Source organism: Triticum aestivum, chromosome 6A (assembly GCF_018294505.1).
Source record: "Triticum aestivum cultivar Chinese Spring chromosome 6A, IWGSC CS RefSeq v2.1, whole genome shotgun sequence".
Taxonomy (NCBI): Eukaryota; Viridiplantae; Streptophyta; class Magnoliopsida; order Poales; family Poaceae; genus Triticum; species Triticum aestivum.
The window spans coordinates 96,887,206-96,904,909 of record NC_057809.1 but is presented as its reverse complement, the minus strand read 5'-3'; the positions used below and the strand labels follow the sequence as shown (position 1 = coordinate 96,904,909).

General features: G+C 50.9%; 1 pseudogene; it reads right to left on the bottom strand.

Annotated features, from left to right (window-relative positions):
- Window positions 1-17,493, bottom strand: part of LOC123130379 (cellulose synthase-like protein E6) — an 87,273-nt pseudogene extending 69,780 nt beyond the window's left edge.
- Window positions 17,494-17,704: the final 211 nt, after the last annotated feature.

Below are 17,704 nucleotides of genomic sequence, written 5' to 3'. Positions count from 1 at the left end.
CCGGCGTCAGCGGCGCCGCTCTAAGTCCCACCAAGACAAAAGCGGTGATATCAGCACAGGAGATAATAGCACTCCGGACAGTGCCGAAGATGGCAACAATCCCCTCCAGCAAGATTTAGGGCAGTAGGATGGAGAAGCCAGCCCTCCAGAGAGAGCGGCAGATGGAGAGGCGGAGGATGATAATTACATGCTTCCCTCCGAAGACGAGGCAAGCCTCGACGATGACGAATTCGTCGTGGCTGAGGATCCCATCGAACAAGAGCGCTTCAAGCGCCGGCTTATAGCCACGACAAATAGCCTTAAGAAAAAGCAACAACAGCTTCAAGCTGATCAAGATTTTCTAGCCGACAGATGGACCGAAGTCCTGGCGGCTGAGGAATATAAACTCGAACGCCCCTCCAAGAGTTACCCAAAGTGCAGGTTGCTACCCCGACTGGAGGAGGAAGCACCATCCCCAGTGTATGACGTGGCTGATCGTCCACCTCGTGGCCGCGACAGAGAGGCATTCCAGCCAAAAGCTCAGCCCGCACCCCGACGCCATTCAAATAAAAAGGCATGGGGAAATACGCCAGACCTGCGAGACGTATTGGAGGACAAAGCAAAACACGCAAGATCAATCTACGGATCACGAGGGCGCGCCACTATGCGAGATGATAATCGTCACGCCGGATACAGTAAAAGTAAGTCCGGCCGGGCCGAACACAGCGGGCAGGACTCATTTGAGCTGCGTCGCGATATAGCCCAGTACAGAGGCGTCGCACACCCCTTATGCTTAACAGACAAAGTAATGGATCATCAAATCCCAGAGGGTTTCAACCCCGTAAATATAGAATCATACGACGGCACAACAGATCCTGCGGTATGGATCGAGGATTTCCTCCTGCATATCCACATGGACCGCGGTGATGACCTACACGCCATCAAATACCTCCCACTCAAACTCAAAGGACCAGCTCGTCATTGGCTCAACATCTTGCCAGCAGAGTCCATTGGCTGTTGGGAAGATCTGGAAGCCGCATTCCTCGACAACTTTCAGGGCACTTATGTGCGACCACCAGATGCCGATGACTTGAGCCACATAATTTAGCAGCCAGAGGAATCAGCCAGGCAATTCTGGACACGGTTCCTAACAAAGAAAAATCAAATTGTTGACTGTCCGGATGCAGAGGCCCCAGCAGCTTTCAAGCACAACATCCGCGACGAATGGCTCGCCCGACACCTTGGCCAGGAAAAGCCAAAACCTATGGCAGCCCTCACGACACTCATGACCCGCTTTTGTGTAGGAGAAGACAGCTGGCTGGCTCGCAGCAATAACATATCAAAGAACCATGGTACTTCGGATACCAAGGATGGCAATGGCAGGTCATGTCGCAACAAACATAAGCGCCGCATTAACAGTGACAATACCGAGGATACAACAGTTAATGCCGGATTCAAAGGCTCTAAACCCGGTCAGCGAAAAAAGCCATTCAAAAGAAGCACTCCGGGCCCGTCCAGTTTGGACCGTATACTCGATCGCTCGTGCCAAATACATGGCACCCCCAACAAGCCAGCCAACCACACCAACAGGGATTGTTGGGTGTTCAAGCAGGACGGCAAGATAAATGCCGAAAACAAAAATAAGGGGTCACATAGAGATGACGAGGAGGAGCCCCGGCAGCCGAACACCGGAGGACAGAAGAGGTTCCCCCCACAAGTGCGGACGGTAAACATGATATACGCAACCCACATCCCCAAGAGGGAGCGGAAGCGTGCGCTCAGGGACGTATATGCGTTGGAGCGAGTCGCCCCAAAGTTCAACCCATGGTCTTCCTGCCCGATCACCTTCGACCGCAAAGACCACCCCACTAGTATCCGTCATTGCGGATTCACCGCATTTGTCTTAGACCCAATCATTGACGGATTTCACCTTACTCGAGTCCTTATGGATGGCGGCAACAGCCTGAACCTGCTTTATCAGGACACAGTGCGCAAAATGGGTATAGACCCCTCAAGGATCAAACCCACTAAAACGACCTTTAAAGGCGTCATACCAGGTGTAGAGGCCCATTGCACAGGCTCAGTAACACTGGAAGTGGTCATCGGATCTCTGGATAACATCCAAAGCGAAGAGTTAATCTTCGACATAGTCCCATTCTGCAGTGGCTACCATGCACTGCTCGGGCGAACCGCATTTGCGAGATTCAATGCGGTACCGCATTATGCATATCTCAAGCTCAAGATGCCAGGACCTCGGGGGGTCATAACAATCAATGGAAACACAAAGCGCTCTCTCCGCATGGAGGAGCACACTGCGGCCCTCGCAGCAGAAGCGCAAAGCAGCCTCTTAAGGATGTCCACTAGTTCGGCGATTAAGGACCCGGACACCTTCAAGCGTGCCCGAAGTAATCGGCAACTGGACCGCCTGGCACGTTCCGAGCTCGCATTGTTGGGGAACGTAGTAATTTCAAAAAAATTCCTACGCACACGCAAGATCATGGTGATGCATAGCAACGAGAGGGGAGAGTATGATCTACGTACCCTTGTAGATCGACAACGGAAGCGTTAACTTGGTTGATGTAGTCGTACGTCTTCACGGCCCGACCGATCAAGCACCGAAACTACGGCACCTCCGAGTTCTAGCACACGTTCAGCTCGATGACGATCCCCGGACTATGATCCAGCAAAGTGTCGGGGAAGAGTTCCGTCAGCACGACGGCGTGGTGACGATCTTGATGTACTACCATCGCAGGGCTTCGCCTAAGCACCGCTACAATATTATCGAGGACTATGGTGGAAGGGGGCACCGCACACGGCTAAGAATATGATCACGTGGATCAACTAGTGTCTCCACGGGTGCTCCCTGCCTCCGTATATAAAGGCTCAAAAGGGGGGGCGGCCGGCCAAGAGGAGGCGCGCCAGGAGGAGTCCTACTCCCTCCGAGAGTAGGACTCCCCCCCTTTCCTAATTGGAATAGGATTCGCGGAGGGGGGGGGAAGAGGAGAGAGAGGAGGAAGGGGGGCCGACCCCCTCTCCTTGTCCTATTCGGACCAAGGGGGGAGGGGCGCGCGGCCCATCTCTGGCCACCTCTCCTCTCTTCCACTAAGGCCCACTAAGGCCCATATACCTCCCGGGGGGTTCCGGTAACCTCCCGGTAATCCGGTAAAATCCCGATTTCACCCGGAACACTTCCGATATCCAAATACAGGCTTCCAATATATCAATCTTTATGTCTCGACCATTTCGAGACTCCTCGTCATATCCGTGATCACATCTGGGACTCCGAAAAAACTTCGGTACATCAAAATGCATAAACTCATAATATAACTGTCATCGAAACCTTAAGCGTGCGGACCCTACGGGTTCGAGAACAATGTAGACATGACCGAGACACGTCTCCGGTCAATAACCAATAGCGGAACCTGGATGCTCATATTGGCTCCTACATATTCTATGAAGATCTTTTATCGGTCAGACCGCATAACAACATACGTTGTTCCCTTTGTCATCGGTATGTTACTTGCCCGAGATTCGATCGTCGGTATCCAATACCTAGTTCAATCTCGTTACCGGCAAGTCTCTTTACTCGTTCCGTAATCCATCATCCCACAACTAACTCATTAGTCGCAATGCTTGCAAGGCTTATGTGATGTGCATTACCGAGAGGGCCCAGAGATACCTCTCCGACAATCGGAGTGACAAATCCTAATCTCGAAATACGCCAACCCAACATGTACCTTTGGAGACACCTGTAGAGCTCCTTTATAATCACCCAGTTACGTTGTGACGTTTGGTAGCACACAAAGTGTTCCTCCGGCAAATGGGAGTTGCATAATCTCATAGTCATAGGAACATGTATAAGTCATGAAGAAAGCAATAGCAACATACTAAACGATCGGGTGCTAAGCTAATGGAATGGGTCATGTCAATCAGATCATTCATCTAATGATGTGATCCTGTTAATCAAATGACAACCCTTTGTCCATGGTTAGGAAACATAACCATCTTTGATTAACAAGCTAGTCTAGTAGAGGCATACTAGTGACACTCTGTTTGTCTATGTATTCACACATGTATTATGTTTCCGGTTAATACAATTCTAGCATGAATAATAAACTTTTATCATGATATATAAGGAAATAAATAATAACTTTATTATTGCCTCTAGGGAATATTTCCTTCACGCATAGCAATGTGGCCCTCACCCCGGTCCCAGCCAAACGGCAAAATCCGTGCCACGCGTACATAATTACGCTTTAAAAATACCATGGGCACAGGTGGGGAGGGGGGCACGACTACGGCACGCCCCAAGACGTGGCTTAAACCGCACTAGGGGCTTCCCGCTTTGTTATTTTTCTCTTTCAGGACTTCAACCCCTGGAAACCCTGTCCGACAGCATGATTGCCGGACACATGATGCAGCAACCAAGGAGGCAGAGAGCTATGTCACACCATAGAACTCCCAGGTGGATTACGATACCGAGTGAAATACTTGTTTTAATACTATTCCTCAGCTCGCCCTTGGAAGGGACATGTCAAATAGTCCTACTTTTTAGCTTATCGCACTACTTGTATCATTCTGCCCTAACGCACCTTTTTTAATAAAACAATGCATAGCATTATGTTCATTCATGACATCTAGCACCCGTACACTCTAGTACGGCCAATACGCCAGGGGCTTAAGCCTACCCCATAATGCGGCGTGAGAAGTCCGAACACTTTCGACAGTATGGCACCCCGAACTTATAGCATTATATGCATCAGCTCCAAATCATGTCTTGGGTCAATAGTTGGGTTTGCCCGGCTCCCATGTTTTGGTACCTTACGTTCCGCTATATCGGCTAAGGTAGCACTGTAAGAACTACTGCGATTATGCCTCGGTTCTGCTGGGCTAAGCACCTCAGTAGAGAAAGCTAAAACTGATTGTCATGATAAGGAGAGAGACTGGTCGCTGTTCGAGAGGTTTCAAGTCCCTATAGACTTATGCCGCTTAGAGCGACGAGTCGGCCCTATCCGGCTTAAGGCATGTACCGCGCCCGGAATTTGGCCTTCCGAATACAAGGGGCTTCACCGAAATATAAAATTATAGAATTCTATGGCTAAGTGAGAGTGATATCGCATTATAGTCCGATTGTCTTGTTCGTTGTGCTGAGCACCTCCCTCGAAGGATCCAACAATGGGAACAAGAGTGCTCAGGTTTATCCCGAACACCCCAGCACTCGTGGCGTGGGGGCAGAAGCCGACGACTAGCCATCTCTCAGATTTGATAAACAGCCGAACAGAAGGCAATATTTTAAATTCAAACAAGTGTTGCATAGCGCATATGAACAAGTTTTCATAATACAGGATTACACGAGCTAGTTTACTCAAATATTACATCTTTCGCACACTCGTCCGCTACAAGACAGGCACCCTTCAGGACACCCTCATAGTACATCTCGGGGTGGCGATGCTCCTTGCCCTGTGGCGGCCCTTCCTTCACCAGCTTCACGGCGTCCATCTTGGCCCAGTGCACCTTCGCACGGTCGAAAGCCCGGTGCGCACCTTCGATGCAGACGGACCGCTTGATGACTTCCAGCCGTGGGCAGGCATCCACAAGCCGCCTCACCAGGCCGAAGTAGCTGTTGGGAAGGGCGTCACCAGGCCACATCCGGACTATAAAGCCCTTCATGGCCTGTTCGGCCGCCTTGTGCAGCTCGACCAGTTGCTTCAGCTGGTCGCTCAGAGGCATCGGGTGTTCGGTCTCAGTATACTGAGACCAGAATAGCTTCTCCGTTGAGCTTCCCTCCTCGGCCTGGTAAAACTGTGCGGCATCCGACACGTTGCGGGGCAAATCTGTGAATGCTCCTGGAGAGCGCCGGACTCGGGTAAGTAACAAGTAATTTACTTTCACATGCCTGCTTTGCATATTGAATGCCTTACCCGCCACTATCTTCTTCATTGCATCAATCTCCTGGAGGGCCTTTTGGGCCTCAGCCTTGGCATTCTTTGCACTCTCGAGGGCTGCGGCAAGCTCGGACTCTCGCGTCTTCAAGTCAAGCTCCAACGCGTTGTGCTTCGTCACGAGAGCGTGGAGCTGTTGCTGCACCTCGCCCACCCGAGCCTCCTGCCTTTCCCGCTCGGTGCGCTTCTTGGCCGCTTTGATTTCGGCCTCGGATAGCGCTTGCTTCAGGGTCGCCACCTCGGTCGTGGCCCCTAGAAAATTTACGATGATCCTGTCATTTTGCAATCGCATTCTTTTTATATATAGCCATAGACTAGGTACTACTTACCTTTGTTCTCCTCGAGCTGCCTCTTGAAAAGGCCAAGCTCTTTCTTGGACCCTTCGAGGTCCTGCTTCAGTGCAGCGACCTCCGCAGTCAGTGCGGCAAAGGCCAGCAACGAAGCCTGCATACGCATATAGACATATTTATATTAGACTCCTGCGATATTGTTTGATCCTCTATTCGGCTTTTCTTTGTGAACACCGAACAGAGCATCAGGGGCTACTGTCTATGCGGTAATATTTTTCCTATATTTCAAATACTTACCTCAAAGCCTGTTAGAAGGCTGGCACAGGCTTCAGTCAGTCCGCTCTTGGCGGACTGAACCTTCTGGATCACCGCACTAATAGTGCGGTGCTCTTCGTCGATGGAAGCGTTGTGAAGCGCTCCTAGCAGATTGTCCGGTGCCTCTGGATGGACAGAGGTCACCGGAACGGGCATCTTGCCCCTTTTGGAAGGAGGCCACCTGCCCGAGTCCGGAACCACTGGGGTTCCGGCGCAGTATTCGGCTGAAGGCCGAACTCGGAGCCCTCGGGAGCCTTACCCCCTCTGCTCCCGGAGTCCGGAAGGTCGCCTTGAGGCGCCTTCGGAACTGTCTCCCCTCGACCCGGTGCCTCTCAAGATAGCACCTCGTCATTATCCGTAGGGCAAGGGGAGGTGGCGGTTGGAAGTGGATCGCTATCCGTATCCGACGTGTCCAAGGAGCCGCCCGACGAAGATACATCGATACGGGCTTGGGGCGGTCTGCATAATCATATTCAACATTAGGAGAAGCAGTGCATCAAAGGTATGCTATGAGTTACTCTGGTATCCGAATCCTTATGACTTCGCCAGGGGCTTGGCCCTGAGCAGCCACTCGTCCTCGTCTTCGGCGGCGGTGGTGGAGCAGTCCGGAAGGAGAGTCCTTCCCTTCTTGGACCTTTTGGCCCCCCGGTTGGGGCAGCCTCTTTTCTTATCTCCCCCGGCTGAAGGGGGAGCATCTTCATCTTCCTCCTCGTCTTCGGGGGAGGAGTGCGTCGTGGAGTCATTCGACGATGAGCCCGATATCACCTGGCGCCAGGAACTCTTTCGGGTTCCCTTGGCCTTCTTCTTGGTCTTCTCCGACACCTTGTATGGAGCCGGAGTCAGCATCTCCATCAGGAGAGCGTCCGCGGTGTCTTCAGGCAAAGGGGTCGGACAGTCGATCTTCTCCGATGCCCCCGCCCAGTCCTGTCAAAGGCATGGGAGCTCAGACCCCACGCGTGGTTAAGCTATGGGAAGTAAAAAATCCTACCAGATGTACAAAACTTACCGGATTCGCAGGGCGCTTCGCGCTTAGCCCGCGGTCCTCGGTGAGAGGGGGAGGGACCTCGGCACCCTTGGACAGCACCCTCCAGACGTCCTTGTGCATCATGTCGAAGAGCTCGCTCAGAGTCTGGTGTTGGGCCAGGTCGAACTCCCACAAGTTGAAATCACATTGTTGACACGGGAGGATCCAGCGGAAGAGCATGACCTGGACTATGTTGATAAGCTTGAGCTTCTTGCTTGCCATATTCCGGATACATTTCTGGAGTCCGTCCAGCTCCACCGATGAACCCAGGATAGGCCCTTCTCTTTCCAGGAGGTGAGCCGCGTGGGGATTCCGGATCGAAACTCGGGGGCCACCATCTAGTTGGTGTCGCGCGGCTCGGTGATGTAGAACCACGCCGATTGCCACCCCTTTATGGTCTCCACAAAGGAGCCTTCAAGCCATGTAACATTGGGCATCTTGCCCACCATGGCTCCGCCGCATTCCGCTTGTTGGCCTCCCACCACCTTCGGCTTGATATTGAAGGTCTTTAACCACAGGCCGAAGTGGGGCCGGATGCGGAGGAAAGCCTCACACACGATGATGAACGCCGAAATGTTGAGGATGAAGTTCGCGGCTAGATCATGGAAGTCCGGCCCGTAGTAGAACATGAGACCGCAGATGAATGGATGGAGGGGAAACCCCAGTCCGCGGAGGAAGTGGTGGAGGAAAACTACCCTCTCGTGAGGTTTCGGGGTAGGAACGATCTGCCCCGCAATGGGCAGCCGATGCGCGATATTCGCAGCTAAGTATCCGGCTCCGTGCAGCTTCTTGATGTGTCCCTCCATAATGGCGGAAGCCATCCATTTGCCTCCCGCTCCGGACATGTTTGGAGAAGGTTGAGGGGAAGGATGTGGACTTGGGCATTGGAGCTCCAGTGCGCAAGAATGGATGAGCAAGGAGGAAGAAGGCGTGGGTAGATAAAGGTTAAGCCTTATCCCCTTATAAGGGCGGCCGAAACTATGCGCCCCCACTAGCCTGGTAAAACTCGTTTATCCCCCAAGCGCCATAATTGATGGCGCGGTTGGGTTACCCATGCCCGTATTGATGAGAATTCCGTAATAAGGGGGACACGATCTCTGCTTTGACAAGACGTGTCAAGAAACTGCATCGCGTTATGTGCGGGGCTGGAAAACAGTTCGAATGATCACCGGGCCATGGCATAATGTCATGTTGCCAAAACGTGTCAGCATATTAGATTTGTGGAAATATTATTCTCTCTACGGTGGTATGTGGAACTTATTTTGCAGGGTCGGACACTATCCTTGTATTCAAATTTTTCCGTGGTGTATTCGGAGGAGGAACCCGCCTTGCAATGTCGAAGACAACACTTCGCACCGGACTCATCGTCATTGAAGCCTGGTTCAGGGGCTACTGAGGGAGTCCTGGATTAGGGGGTCTCCGGACAGCCGGACTATATCCTTTGGCCGGACTGTTGGACTATGAAGATACAAGATTGAAGACTTCGTCTTGTGTCCGGATAGGACTCCACTTGGCATGGAAGGCAAGCTAGTTAATACAGATATGTATATCTCCTCCTTTGTAACCGACCTTGTGTAACCCTAACCCTCTCCGGTGTCTATATAAACCGGAGGGTTTTAGTCCGTAGGACAACATACGATCATACCATAGGCTAGCTTCTAGGGTTTAGCCTCTCCGGTCTCGTGGTAGATCAACTCTTGTAATGCCCATATCATCAAGAATAAATCAAGCAGGACATAGGCTTTTACCTCCATAAAGAGGGCCCGAACCTGGGTAAAACATCGTGTCCCCTGCCTCCTGTTACCATCCGCCTTAGACGCACAGTTCGGGACCCCCTACCCGAGATCCGCCGGTTTTGACACCGACAGTCCCCGTGTTGTTTCTAACCAAAAAACCGACAATTGAACTATCAGGTGTGACTTCAAAACTTCTAGCAACCCTATTGCTTTCAAGTTAATGGTCGATATTTCAATCTTAGACCATTGGTTATCGAATCACCATTCTAACATTGATCATGCTACCTAAGCCCATATTTCGGGTGCACCTTTCAATCAATGTTTAATTGTGTATGTTTTCCTCAAGCATACATCATTATATCATTTGGTCTGACAAGTGTTACCTCCTTGTTCAGATAATTGTGGAAATCCATGTTTTGTTAATCTCATTGAAATGTCGCCGAGTCCATCAACCACCTCCTCATCTTCTCCTTGGTTAGTGATGAACTCTTGTTTTGGAACTCACTTCCATAATTCATTTCCTGAGGATCTTACAATGTCATCCCGTCAATTTGTGTTGCACCTTTTCTTCTCAAGCATCCTAAGTCTGAGGTATCCTGACACTAATCGTATCTGAATCTCGGTTAGATATGATGGTTGGAACATACTTCCAAGAGTTATCACGTGGTCTTTATGTGACCCGGTAAGGTGATGTCGTGCCTAGCACACCTGGCCCGAGGCCCCGTTGTTATAGATTCCTTTTCAGCAAGGTTATCCATTCTTCCATGAGGAAATTGTAAGACTTATTCTATAAGTTGTTACTGATGGATCCTTTGTGAATCCAAAGTCTAACCTTTACCCCATGACCATGTCAATGCTATCTTGAAGCATGTCTGTGGTACTCCGATTTTCAACAAGAACATTTGAAGCCCAATGCTAAATGTTTCTTGCTCAGTTATCCAAACACCGTTGTATGGCTACATATCATAATTCTTCTTACCCCTTTATCTAATTGGTCATGTCTTTGATCTCCTGACACATAAATCATGCCCCGCTTAACCTTGGGAATGATATACTCCTATTACTTGTGTTTAAACAAAATTTCCTTTCCATTGGTTTGTTTAATCTGATGATCACACTTTCCTTTCCTTTGTTTTGTTTAACCTTTCTTGTGATCTATATGATCTAAGCAGTAACATGCTTCTGCTTATGTAAAAACCTTAGTGTACAACGGTGTCAGTAAGACCCTGTTGCTTTTGTTGATGGAATTTGGGTATCCGCCGATGGACGAGAACTTTGCCTATTGGTCCGCCTCGTTCAACAAGCAGAAAAATGGTTCTCTTCGTCCCTCGCCCTTGGTACCGATGTTGTTGCCGACATAACTGACAGTCTCTTCTCTGACATGCCTTGCTATCATGATCGTGCAAGAAGACAGCGCCCTCCCTACTTTTAACCCACATGATGGGCCCATAACCCACAGTTCCACAGGATCGAAACCTGACTCTCCTGTACATACCTGTTTCAAAGTTATCCCTTGCGCTTGGTTTTGTATGTAATTCGTGAGCCACCTTCCTAGTGATCTATTCTGGTATCAGACGCAATACTTATTCTCGTTGCCCTGAAGCCCTTTCACCTTCTGATTAGGCACACAACGACTGTCTATCCGCTTGAAACTTCTTATGATACCTTCTTACTTTGCTCTCGAAATTTTCTTAAGTTTCAGTTCGAGAGTTACTTTCCGCCACCTTCCCCGATGTTAGCTACCAGCTAGTCAACCTTGCAAAGGTCCGTTCTTCCAGAATAACCACCCTTTATTCTTTCATAAGTATGATGGAGTTCCCGAAGAAAGGATGCCGAATTCATCATGATGACCTGAAGTAGTGGAGTGAAGACATCAATGTATTGGATCGATCTCTTCGAGAAGAGCAGCCAATATTGAGAAGATCCGTTAGAATTTCGTAACCAGACCTTTCCCCCTTACTCTACCTCTTAAATCTTGGGACGAGATTTCTTGTAGTGGAGGAGATTTGTAACACCCCGATAATCATGCTACAGTAACCTCCTGCTAATGACTGCCAAGTCATCACAATTATTTTTTTAATCATCACTTTGTTCCAAATCTAACCCAAATTCAAATTTAAATTGCAAGACAAAATTTTATTTCTTCAAACGGTAAAACAAAAATGTCCGTTGTGTTGAAAATATTCAATAAGAAATTGTGGTGAATTAATCAACCTCATTTGAATTATTAAAATTCCCTTAACAAATTAATAAGTGGTGCAATAGCACATAACCCGGCCATTTCGAATTCTAAAAATAATTATCCTTTTCCAAATATTCTACAGACTTGTGTGTAGCTCAACAATATTGCCCTGGATTTTTGTGTGAAGTTTCACATTTGACTAAATTCATTTAGTCACTCAATTAAAATGAAGAGTAGTAAAAAAATAAAGAAAAACAGAAAAGACTAGCTAAAGGAAAATAGAAAAGAGGAGGACCTACTCTACTGGAAGATTTGGCCCATCTAGCACCATAGCAGGTCCAGCCCATGCAGGCCTCCTTCTGCCTCTAGCTACAGGAGGCAGAGAGGTCGTGGCGTGCATCCATGGCGCCTTGGCCATGGATGGCGTCCACGTCGCCCTCTCCACGACCTATATAGATGTCGACCGAAACCCTAGAGCACCCCCTTCCTTTCCCCCCTCAACCCCCTTCGCCCCTACCTCTACTGCTTGATTTCGAGCTCGGAAGATCCGCGGTGACCGCTGCCTCTCCGTCGATTGACGCGTCCATCGGCCCCTCCGACGTGCGGGGGCACGTCCTGGAGGTCCGTCACGGTCAACGGCGTCCGTTCCGGCCATTGGAGCAAGCAGGGGAGCTGCGTACAAGGCGTCATCATCTTCTTCTTCGTCCGGCCGTCGCAACCTCGCTGTCACCAGCGCCTCTCTGGTCCACCTCAGCCTTCCTCGAGCACCTCTTCTGGCTCGCGGTGAGCTCCTCTCCCGTTTCCCCTGTTTCCCCGATTTGATTCATCGCCTTAGATGCCGCCGCGCAACGCCGCACCGCCATGGCCGAGTTCCCCGTAAGCTCGCCCTCACCACGCCCCGGACGCAGATTTTTTGAGCTTAGGCATCCCGGTCGCGTTATCGTGGGCGTTGGTTCAGAGGCTTGTTCTTGAGATGTGCGATGACTCTGTGCAATTTTGCAGCGTTATTATAGGACTCGGGTACTGTATACTTTGTTTCTTTCCTCCGCCGATGGAATCCAATCTGCTCTCTCTCCCTGCCTTTTCTTTTCTCTCTCTCCCTCTCAACTCTCACATGCGCTCTCTCTCTTGTCGAACACAGCAGCTCTTTTGTTCGTCTTCTATCTCAAAATCTCTCTCACTGTCTCACCAGGAGGAAGATAGGCTCTCTCTCCTCCCCAAACTCTCAACACCGCCTCATGGAATATGCAGTTCGTTTCTCTCTCTTCTCGCACACAACATGCCGAACAGACTCTCTGTCTCTCCCCATGCCATTTCTCATCTCTCTCACACACACAACTCTATATCTCAAGAAAAAAATAACTCTCTCTCTCTCTCTCTACCCTGCCATGTCTCTTCTCTCTCACTACCCTGCCATGTCTCTTCTCTCTCACACACAACTCCCTATTTTTTTAAAGATCTCTCCCCTGCCATTTCTCCTCTCTCTCACATAGAACTATCTATCTCAAGAAAAAAAAAAGCTCTCTCTCTCCTCACCTTTCTCGTCTCTCTCCCTCGCAACATCTCTCTCACATATGGGATGCAGTGAGTTTTATTCCCAGAGCACCTCAGTTCGTATTGCCATATAATATAGCATGTGCCCTTGTCTCTTTGTGTTTGGGCATGCAGCTCACGGGAAGAACAGTGAGCTACGAGTTCCTGTAGCCCCCTGGTGTCTCCCGTAGTCATATCATAGGCATAGCCTGTTAAACGGGTTGGGATATGGTCCATCAGCTCTGTGAAATGCTTTTGACCACATGACGACAATCGTGATTCAGATGAAAGGAGCGGCTAGGATAGAGGCGCCCCGATGCGTAAGCTCTCACAGACGTTTTCGGCCCCAGCGCGCCTCCCTTCCTCGCGCCCCGGCCGTGCGCTCGCGCGCCAAGCCCGCACTGGTCGTGCCCACTGACGCTCAGCCTCTCGCGCGCTGCCGCTTTGCTGCTCCCTGTTTTCGCTACTGCTGTTGCCTGCTTATTGCTGCCGCTGTAGGCCGTCGCCGTGAGCGCTGCCCCACTGGCTCCCCGCCGCCTAGGGCCCCTCCGATCGGCCGCGCCACCCGCTCTCCCGGCCGCCCGCGCGACCTGCTGGTCCCGGCCGCTCGCCGCCCCTTGCGTCGTTTGCCGTGCCTGGACGAAGCCGCGGCTCGCTGGCTCCCTTATTTTGGGGCCGGCCCGATTAGTATTAGGCTTAGGATTAGATTAGGCCTTTTAATTAATTAGTTAGCTAGCTGTGTGACACGTGGGGCCCTCCTTTTTAAATAAATGTTAAAACAAATTAAACACGTTCTATGTATGACAGTTGGGCCCGCTTGCACTATTCACTGGTTGACTAGTCAATTATTGATTGGGTCAACCCAGCCCAGGGGCCCCAGATGTCATGGACTGTGGCTGGCTGCCTCTGGGTATAAAAAGTATTGCACTATTTATTTTTGAATTAAAATAAATTCAGAAATTTCAGAAAAATGTTTAAAACTTTGAAAAATCATACAAAATAAATCATAGCTCGGATGGAAAAACTTTGTACATGAAAATTACTCAGAACAACGAGACGAATCCGGATACGCAGCCCGTTCGTCCGTCACATATCCCTAGAATAGCGAACAAGCAACTTTCCCCCTCCGATTCATCTGTCCGAAAACGCGAAACACCGGGGGTATTTTTCCGGATATTTCCCCCCTTCGCCGGTATCACCTCCTACTACGTTAGGGCACACCTAGCATCGCTCATTGTCATGTCATGCATCGTTATGCATCTGTTTGCATTGTATTCATTGTTTCTTCCCCCTCTTCTCTCCGGTAGACTACGAGACTGACGCCGCTGCTGGTGCCCCGATCGACTACGTTGTTGACGACCCCTCTTTCTTGCCAGAGCAACCAGATAAGCCCCCCCCCTTGATCACCAGATATTGCCTATTTCTCTCTCTACTGCTTGCATTAGAGTAGTGTAGCATGTTACTGCTTTCCGTTAATCCTATTCTGATGCATAGCCTGTCATTGTTGCTACAGCTGTTGATACCTTACCTGCAACCCTAAATGCTTAGTATAGGATGCTAGTTTATCATCAGTGGCCCTACATTCTTGTCAGTCTGCCATGCTATACTATCGTGCCGTGATCACGTCGGGTGTTGATCATGGGTATATACTATACATATTGCACATGATACATGTTCTGACTAAAGTCGGGTCGACTCGTTGAGTACCCATGGTTGATTCATGAATTGGGGGCTGAAAGGACATACTTTCTCGATGGCCCTCTGTGTGGATCTTTGTGGCGGAGCGACAGGGCAGGTTGAGACCACCCAAGTGAGAGGTGAGCCTGGCCCTGGTCGGCGTTCGCGGTTACTTCAAGATAACACGCTTAACGAGATCTTGGTATTTGATCTGAGTCTGGCCATCTGCCTATACGCACCAACCAACTACGCGGGAACAGTTATGGGCACTCGACGTCGTGGTATCAGCCGAAGCCTTCGTGGCGTCAGCGACTGAGCGGCGCGCGCCGGGTTGGACCGCGTAACGCAACTTCCTTTGTAATGGAGGTTGCTAGGTCTGCTCACCGGCCGCGTACGCAACGTGCAGGTGTGCAATGGGCGATGGGCTCAGACCCCTGCGCCATAGGATTTAGATCGGCGTGCTGACCTCTCTGTTGTGCCTAGATGGGGCTACGATGTGTTAATCTTCCGAGGTCGGGCATGACCCAGGAAAGTGTGTCCGACCAAAGAGGATCGAGCGTGTTGGTAAATGTGGTGCACCCCTACAGGGAAGTTGATCTATTCGAATAGTCGTGTCCCTCGGTAAAAGGACGATCCGGAGTTGTACCTTGACCTTATGACAACTAGAACCAGATACTTAATAAAAACACACCCTTCCATGTGCCAGATACAACCCGGTGATCGCTCTCTAATAGGAAGACAAGGAGAGGATTGCCGGGTAGGATTATGCTCTGCGATGATACTTGGTTAACTTACCGTCTACTCTCTTCTACTGCTTCAAGATGGAGGCTGTCAGAAGTGTAGTCTTCGATAGGACTAGCTATCCCCCTCTTATTCCGGCATTCTGCAGTTCAGTCCACATATGCTACCCCTTTCCCATTTGATACCAATGCATACATATGTACTGTAGCTCCTTGCTTGCGAGTACTTTGGATGAGTACTCACGGTTGCTTTGCTCCCCCTTTTTCCCCTTTCTATACCCGGTTGTTGTGACCAGACGTTGGAGTCCAAGAGCCAGACGCCACCGTCGATGACGACTCCTACTACTCTGGAGGTGCCTACTACTACGTGTAGGCCGTTGACGACGACCAGGAGTAGTTTAGGAGGATCCCAGGTAGGAGGCCCGCGCCTCTTTCGATCTATATCCCAGTTTGTCCTAGCCTTCTTAAGGCAAACTTGTTTAACTTATGTTTGTACTCAGATATTGTTGCTTCCGCTGACTCTTGTGTATTCGAGCTCTTGTATTCGAGCCCTCGAGGCCCCTGGCTTGTAATATAAAGCATGTATTATTTTAATTTGTGTCTAGAGCTGTGTTGTGATATCTTTCCGTGGGTCCCTGATCTTCATCGTACACGTTTGCGTGTATGATTAGTGTACGGTCAAATCGAGGGCGTCACAAAAATTGTTGCACCGACCTTGCCAGGCCTCTCTACCATCAACGCCACCATGACGCCAGACAGATTCTTCCTCCTGCGCGAGTCCATCTCCAAACACGCCCGTCGCCGAACCTCCGCGGTGCCATGCCGCCAGGATCCGCCGTCGGCCTCACGGTAAATGTAACACCGCTCCTCCTCTTGTCCCCTCCAGCCAGCGCGTGCTCCAAAACGATGCCCCGGGAGGGACAACGGCATCGAGGTGCCATCATCGTCCGATCCGGTAGACCCAGATCTAGGGTTTCCCCCGGAGCTCACACCTCGCCGCTGCTGGATCCACGCGGCGCCCACCACCCATAGCATCTCTCGCCCGACCATCTGAGCCTCCCAAGATGGCGCCTCCATGGAGGTTATGACGCGCAGGGCGCCGCCGCCGCCCAATCCAGACTTAATTTTGGACTTTCGTCCGGGAGGGATTTGGATGTGGATAGGAGGGACCTCGGCTTCGCCTCCAGGAAGGGTAACGGCGTCGAGGGACGCCGCCGATGCTGGGCCGGACCAGCCGGCCAAAGTTTCCTCCGGTCCCCAACCTATACCACCAAACCTCCGACTATTCCGGATCTGACAGCGAGATGAACCGAGACGAGCAGAGATGCAAGTGCCATGGGGCTCAACCCACCAGGAAGGAGGATCAAGAAGGACAGCCATCTTAGATCTCTAGGCGCCGGATCCAATGGTCCGACGAGGCCAGCGGCGTAGACCACCACCCTGCACCGGCCGACAACATCCAAGCGCTAGATCCAGATGGATCCAGCTTGGACATGGCGGCGCCCGCGACCACCTGATCTGAAGACCACGCAGCCACCACCTCGCCGTGGAGTCGCATCCAAACCGCAGTTGCCGCGCCGCGCGCCGGCGCCGCAACACGCCGCCGCCAAGATGCTCGCCCGTCGTGCCGCCAGACCCCGCGCTAGCCCGACACCTCTTCGTGATTTGGTCGTCCGGTGCTGCCAAGACGCTCCAAGGGGGAGAGATGCCCCGCCGCCGCCCAGCCGGCCAAGCTTTGCCCGGCGGCGCTGCGGACGGCGGCATGGAGAGGTGGAGGCGGAGGAGGGCCGAGAGGATGGCGGCTAGGGTTCCCCCTGGATCGCCCGCGAGGGCGACACGAGGGGGACGAGGGGGGTGAGGAGCACGTTCTTTTGGGGTGCACAAATCTTGATGCCCATCTGACTATGAGAAATAAGCAGCTGATGACCTTGGCTCAATGTTATATCTCTTGCAGAATGGTAGCCAATGCTTTGCAAATAAGGAGGCTTCCCACATAGGTAGAAAGTGGGGACTGAGCCTCCGTCATTAGAAAGGTACACACTTAATTTTTTTTTCGCTGGGTAATTGTATGCCATGACCGATAGGATGGTGGAGATGACGAGATTTGGTGGCTCTGAAAGTGGGTCTGCAGTGCATACAAAGATGTCCACACCAGGTAGCCTGTCACCGTACCTTCTCCAAATCCAAATGACAATTGTAACTGTGTTAATGCCAAGCATGGCGTATCTTTCAATCTTAGTGTACATGTCAAAAACAATACAAGAGTTCTTTGTGGCGGAGTCAGCC